We start from the raw sequence: 8121 nt of genomic DNA, 5'->3' as shown, positions 1-8121 counted from the left end.
ATTATCCTTGTAGTGTGACATCTCAATATGCATTATCCTTGTAGTGTGACATCTCAATATGCATTATCCATGTAGTGTGAAATTATAGAGCCCAATAGCAAAAACCAGCATTTTGAATGAAGAATCACATTTCTTGGAAGAATCATGCAGGGTTGAAATTTTTGATGGTTTTTTACTCCTCTAAACAGCCCAAACAAGTTTCTAAAAGGATGAGTTTGCAACTACTTTACTTTTGGAGAAAATTCAAAACATTCATTATTCAATAGAGCCCAAAAGCAAAAACCAGCGTTTTGAATGAAGAATCACATTTCTTGGTAGAATCATGCAGGATTGACATTTTTGATGGTTTTTTACTTCTCTCATGAATGTTTTGAATTTTCTCCAAAAGTAAAGTAGTTGCAAACTCATCCTTTTAGAGTCTTGTTTGGGCTCATGAGAGGAGTAGAAAAACATCAAATATTTCAGTCCTGCACGATTCTACCAAGAAATGTGAGTGTTCATTCAAATCGCTGTTTTTTTATATTTTGGGCCCTATTGAATAATGAATGTTTTTAATTTTCTCCAAAAGTAAAGTAGTTGTAAACTCATCCTTTTAGAAACTTGTTTGGGCTGGTGAGAGGAGTAAAAAACCATCAAAAATTTCAATCCTGCATGATTCTACAAAGAGATGTGATTCTTCATTCAAAATGCTGCTTTTTGCTATTGGGCTCTATTGAATAATGAATGTTTTGAATTTTCTCCAAAAGTAAAGTAGTTGCAAACTCATCCTTTTAGAAACTTGTTTGGGCTGTTGAGTGGAGTAGAAAAACATCAAATATTTCAGTCCTGCACTATTCTACCAAGAAATGTGAGCGTTCATTCTAACCGCTGGTTGTTGATATTTTGGGCCCTATTGAATAATGAATGTTTTGAATTTTCTCCAAACGTGAAATAGTTGCAAACTCATCCTTTTAGAATCTTGCTTGGGCTGTTGAGAGGAGTAAAAAATCATCAAAAATTTCAATCCTGCATGATTCTACCAAGAAATGTGATTCTTCATTCAAAATGCTGCTTTTTACTTTTGGGCTCTATTGAATAATGAATGTTTTGAATTTTCTCCAAAAGTAAAGTAGTTGCAAACTCATCCTTTTAGAGTCTTGTTTGGGCTCATGAGAGGAGTAGAAAAACCTCAAAAATTTCAGTCCTGCATAATTCTACCAAGAAATGTGAGTGTTCATTCAAACCGCTGGTTTTTGATAGTTTGGGCCCTATTGAATAATGAATGTTTTGAATTTTCTCCAAAAGTAAAGTAGTTGCAAACTCATCCTTTTAGATACTTGTTTGGGCTGTTGAGAGGAGTAAAAAACATCAAAAATTTCAATCCTGCATGATTCTACCAAGAAATGTGATTCTTCATTCAAAACGCTGATTTTTGCTATTGGTCTCTATTGAATAATGAATGTTTTGAATTTTCTCCAAAAGTAAAGTAGTTGAAAACTCATCCTTTTAGAGTCTTGTTTGGGCTCATGAGAGGAGTAGAAAAACATCAAAAATTTCTGTCCTGCACGATTCTACCAAGAAATGTGAGTATTAATTCAAACCGCTGGTTTTTGATACGCTAGGGCCGCTGGGCCCTATTGAATAATGAATGTTTTGAATTTTCTCCAAAAGTAAAGTAGTTGCAAACTCATCCTTTTAGAATCTTGCTTGGGCTGTTGAGAGGAGTAAAAAACCATCAAAAATTTCAATCCTGCATGATTCTACCAAAAAATGTGAGTGTTCATTCAAACCGCTGGTTGTTGATATTTTGGGCCCTATTGAATAATGAATGTTTTGAATTTTCTCCAAACGTAAAGTAGTTGCAAACTCATCCTTTTAGAATCTTGCTTAGGCTGTTGAGAGGAGTAAAAAACCATCAAAAATTTCAGTCCTGCATGATTCTACTAAGAAATGTGATTCTTCATTCAAAACGCTGATTTTTGCTATTGGGCTCTATTGAATAATGAATGTTTTGAATTTTCTCCAAAAGTAAAGTAGTTGCAAACTCATCCTTTTAGAAACTTGTTTGGACTGTTGAGAGGAGTAAAGGAAGATCAAAAATTTCAATCCTGCATGATTCTACCAAGAAATGTGATTGTTCATTCAAAACACTGCTTTTTGCTTTTGGGCTCTATTGAATAATGAATGTTTTGAATTTTCTCCAAAAGTAAAGTAGTTGCAAACTCATCCTTTTGTTTAAATATTTTTATTAAAGTTTCAGAAATATAAGAAGGGAAAGGGTAAGTGGACAAAGTAAAAAGTAGAGAACTCTACTCTACGTGTTACATCACACATTAAATAAAATTATTTAATACAGATAGCGTAAATAAGAAACAAGTATTGTACATCACTTAAAAGCAATCCTCTCAAAAAAGGAGCTACCATTGTCTTATTCAATTTACAATAAAAAATGTCAAATAACCTAAGTTAAGAAAATTTCAAATTCCAAACATCCCACTTAGTATGATATTTATGGAGAGTACCATTGATAAATGCAAATCTTTTTTCTATAGAATTATGAATCCGTAATTTGCCTAAAATATCAGCAAAGGAGGGTAAATCGGTTTTTAGCCACCAGAAAGCTATAGTGTTTTTGGTCACCAAGAAAATATGTATCATTACAAATCTTACGTCAGAATTGATTTCCTCGGTACCCAAAGAAAGTAGTGCCATTTGTGGGGTGACCTTCACAGCGTTGTCAGAGAGAGTATCTATGTGATTCATGACTTCTTTCCACAAGCTTTTCAATTTAGAACAGCTCCAGAAAATGTGGTACAAGTTACCTGGTAAACCACAATTCCTCCAGCATAGAGGGGAATATTTATTATCTATGTGGTCTAACCTAATCGGGGTGTAGTGCCATCTAATTAATGTTTTGAAGAAAGACTCTTGTAAGATCGCAGAAACAGTAGATGCATTCGAGAACCTTATGGCCTTCCCCCATTGGTCTTCGTCAAATCTAGTGTTAAAATCCCTTTCCCATCTTTGAATATATACATTTTTAGTGAATTCCGTGTCATCATTGAGATGGGAATATATATTTTAAAGACTCCAAGTCAACTTAAGAGTGATATTTGCAAACATGGAGGCCAGAATATCCGAATTCAAACCTCTACTACCTAAAAATTTCCGCAGTAGGTCTTTCAAAATTAGGTAAGAGTTAAAGTGTGTAAACGGGACATGAAATTTATTTGTAATCTCATTAAAAGGTAAAAAATCTTGTCCATCCCATATATCCCCTACTGTATAAATTTTAAAACTGTACCATTCCTCCGGAACTGGACACTTATATATGTTCGATAATAATTTTAGTGGAAATTTTTTCAAAATGCTTTTCCGCAAACTCATCCTTTTAGAGTCTTGTTTGGGCTCATGAGAGGAGTAGAAAAACATCAAAAATTTCAGTCCTGCATGATTCTACCAAGAAATGTGAGTGTTCATTCAAACCGCTGGTTTTTCATATTTTGGGCCCTATTGAATAATGAATGTTTTGAATTTTCTCCAAAAGTAAAGTAGTTGCAAACTCATCCTTTTAGAAACTTGTTTGGGCTGTTGAGAGGAGTAAAGAAAGATCAAAAATTTCAATCCTGCATGATTCTACCAAGACATGTGATTTTTCATTCAAAACACTGCTTTTTGCTTTTGGGCTCTATTGAATAATGAATGTTTTGAATTTTCTCCAAAAGTAAAGTAGTTGCAAACTCATCTTTTTAGAGTCTTGTTTGGGCTCATGAGAGGAGTAGAAAAACTGTGATGTCACACTACATGGATAATGGATAATGCATACTGTGATGTCACACTACATGGATAATGCATACTGAGATGTCACACTACAAGGATAATGCAAACTTTGATGTCACACTACAAGGACAATGCATGTGATGTCACACTACATGGATAATGCATACTGTGATGTTACACTACGTGGATAATGCAAACTGTGATGTCACACTACGTGGAAAATGCGTACTGAGATGTCACACTACAAGGATAATGCAAACTGTGATGTCACACTACACGGATAATGCATACTGTGATGTCACACTACAAGGATAATGCATACTGAGATGTAACACTACAAGGATAATGCATAGTGTGATGTCACACTACAAGGATAATGCATAGTGTGATGTCACACTACAAGGATAATGTATACTGAGATGTCACACTACAAGGATAATGTATACTGAGATGTCACACTACAAGGATAATGTATACTGAGATGTCACAGTACAAGGATAATGCAAACTGTGATGTCACACTACAAGGATAATGTATACTGAGATGAAACACTACAATGATAAAGCATACTGAGATGTCACACTGCAAGGATAATGCATACAGTGATGTCACACTACAAGGAAAATGCAAACTAACTGTGATGTCACACTACAAGGATAATGCATACTGTGATGTCACACTACAAGGATAATGCATACTGTGATGTCACACTACAAGGATAATGCATACTGTAATGTCATACTACAAGGATAATGCATAGTGTGATGTCACACTACAAGGATAATGCATACTGTAATGTCACACTACAAGGATAATGCTTACTGTGATGTCACACTACAAGGATAATGCATACTGAGATATAACAATACAAGGATAATGCAACTGTAATGTCACACTACAAGGATAATGCAAACTGTGATGTCACACTACAAGGATAATGCATACTGTGATGTCACACTATAAGGATAAGGTATACTGAGATGTCACACTACAAGGATAATGCAAACTGTTTTGTCACACTACACGGATAATGCATACTGTGATGTCACACTACAAGGATAATGCAAACTGTGATGTCACACTACAAGGATAATGCATACTGTGATGTCAAACTATAAGGATAAGGTATACTGAGATGTCACACTACAAGGATAATGCATACTGTGATGCCACACTACAAGGATAATGCATACTGATATGTCATACTACAAGGATAATGCATACTGTGATGTCACACTACAAGAATAATGCAAACTGAGATGTCACAATACAAGTATAATGCATACTGTGATGTCACACTACATAGATAATGCATACTGTGATGTCACACTACATGGATAATGCATACTGTGATGTCACACTACAAGGATAACGCATACTGAGATGTCACACTACAAGGATAATGCAAACTTTGATGTCACACTACAAGGACAATGCATACTGTGATGTTACACTACAAGGATAATGCAAACTGTGATGTCACACTACGTGGATAATGCATACTGTGATGTTACACTACAAGGATAACGCATACTGAGATGTCGCACTACAAGGATAATGCAAACTTTGATGTCACACTACAAGGACAATGCATACTGTGATGTTACACTACAAGGATAATGCAAACTGTGTCACACTACGTGGATAATGCATACTGTGATGTCACACTACAAGGGTAATGCATAGTTTGATGTCACACTACAAGGATAATGTATACTGAGATGTCACACAAGGATAATGTATACTGAGATGTCACACAAAGATAATGTATACTGAGATGTCACACTACAAGGATAATGTATACTGAGATGTCACACTACAAGGATAATGCATATTGTGATGTCACACAACAAGGATAATGCATGCTGTAATGTCACACTACAAGGATAATGCAAATTGTGATGTCACACTACAAGGATAAATGTATACTGAGATGTAACACTACAATGATAAGGCATACTGAGATGTCATACTACACGGATAATGCAAACAGTGATGTCACACTACAAGGATAATGTATATTGTGATGTCACACCACAAGGATAATGCATAGTGTGATGTCACACTACAAGGATAATGTATACTGAGATGTCACACTACAAGGATAATGTATACTGAGATGTCACACTACAAGGATAATGCAAACTGTGATGTCTATTGAATAATGAATGTTTTGAATTTTCTCCTAAAGTAAAGTAGTTGCAAACTCATGCTTTTAGAGACTTGTTTGGGCTCATGAGAGGAGTAGAAAAACATCAAAAATTTCAGTCCTGCATGATTCTACCAAGAAATGTGTGTTCATTGAAACCGCTGGTTTTTGATAGTTTGGGCCCTATTGAATAATGAATGTTTTGAATTTTCTCCAAAAGTAAAGTAGTTGCAAACTCATCCTTTTAGAAACTTGTTTGGGCTGTTGAGAGGAGTAAAAAACCATCAAAAATTTCAATCCTGCATGATTCTACCAAGAAATGTGATTCTTCATTCAAAACGCTGGTTTTTGCTATTGGGCTCTTTTGAGTAATGAATGTTTTGAATTTTCTCCAAAAGTAAAGTAGTTGCAAACTCATGCTTTTTTTTTTTTTTTTTTTTAATATTTTTATTAATTTTTAAGTTTAACATGAACAGGAAAGGAAAAGTTAAAACATGGACAAATAAAAAAGTAGAGAACTCTACTCTACAGTGTTACATCACACATTAATAAACTGTTTCAAAGTAGTACAGATGAAGACAAATATTATACATTGTTCCTGCAATTCTCTTTAGATAGAGAAAAAGAAAACAAAACAATCATAGTTGTATTAGATATAGCAAACAACAACAGACAGGCAAATGTAACCGATACTAGCAAAACTTTGAATTCCATATGTCCCACTTGGAGTGATATTTATGGAGAGCTTTATTTATAAACGCAAATCTTTTCTCCATAGAGTTATGGGTACGAACTTTGTCAAGTATTTCAGCGAAGGGAGGTGGATCAGATTTAAGCCACCAAAAAGCTATTGTATTTTTGGTCACCAAGAAAATATGTATTATTACATATCTTAGGGAAGGATTAATTTTCTCGGTGCCCAAGGAAAGCAAAGCCATCTGCGGGGTAACATTCACCGCTTTGTCTGAAAGGATGTCTAAATGGTCCGTAAGTTCTCTCCACAAATTCTTCAATTTGGGGCAACTCCAAAACATATGGTATAAGTTGCCTGGCATACCACAGTTCCTCCAACAAAAAGAAGAGTATTTACTATCTATATGGGACATCCTGATCGGGGTATAATGCCATCTGGTCAATGTCTTAAAGAAAGATTCCTGCAGAATCGCCGAAACAGCAGATGCATTTGAAAGTCTTATTGCTTTCTCCCATTGTTCTGCATCTAATTTAATATTTAAGTCTTTTTCCCATCTTTGAATATAAACGTTTTTGGTAAACTCAAAATCTTCGTTATAATGAGAGTAGATATTCTTAAGGCTCCAAGACAACTTATGGTTAACATTTGTAAACATGGAAGCCACAATATCTGAATTCAAAACTCTGCTATTCAAAAACTTCCGCAGGAGATCCTTCAACACAAGATAAGGGGTAAAATACGAAAATGGAATACGGAATTTATTTTTCATCTCGTTAAAAGATAAGGGGTGTTGGCCATCCCATATATCACCTATTGTATTAATTTTAAATTCTTTCCACTCTTCCGACATAGGGCACTTATATATTTTAAATAGTAGTTTTAAAGGAAATTTTTTCAAAATATTCCGTCTATCAACTTTCTTCTTTAATTGTGTAAAGCTCCTCCACATAACCAGTATAGAATGAAAGACTGGATGATGGTGAACAACATTCAAAGGCGAGAGCAAATGCTTAAAAAACAAATCCGAAATGGAACTGACCCCACATTGCTCTGATTCAAGGTCTAACCAAGCAGAGGGTGTTCCTTCAGAAAACCATTGTTTGCTTTGAAGGATAAGGGATGCTTGAAAATAGGCCAAAATGTTCGGAAGTGCTAGGCCTCCATTAGCCTTCTTTTTATATAAAATTTTGGTAGTGATTCTAGGCCTCCGTCCTTTCCAAACAAAAAGGTTGATTGACTTTTGAACTTTGTACAAAAGAGGAGTAGGAATAATAAGAGGAATATTTCTAAATATAAATAGAATTTTTGGTAAAATGTATGATTTAGTTACTAAAATTCTTCCCATCAATGACAAATCGCAGTTATTATAACTAGAGAAGTCTTTTGAAATCTTTTTAAAAAGATGTTCCATATTCCTAGATGTGATAGATTTCAAGTCCTTAGGGAAGATTATTCCCAGATACTCTAATTCCATTTCTTCCCAAGAAAAACTGGTTAATTTTTTAAGGGCATCAATTTC

The sequence above is a fragment of the Dendrobates tinctorius genome, unplaced genomic scaffold, assembly GCF_039654945.1.
Source record: "Dendrobates tinctorius isolate UK_male_01 unplaced genomic scaffold, ASM3965494v1 ptg000446l, whole genome shotgun sequence".
NCBI classification, from domain to species: domain Eukaryota; kingdom Metazoa; phylum Chordata; class Amphibia; order Anura; family Dendrobatidae; genus Dendrobates; species Dendrobates tinctorius.
The sequence above is the reverse complement of the archived record's forward strand: the minus strand, read 5'-3'. Positions refer to the sequence as shown.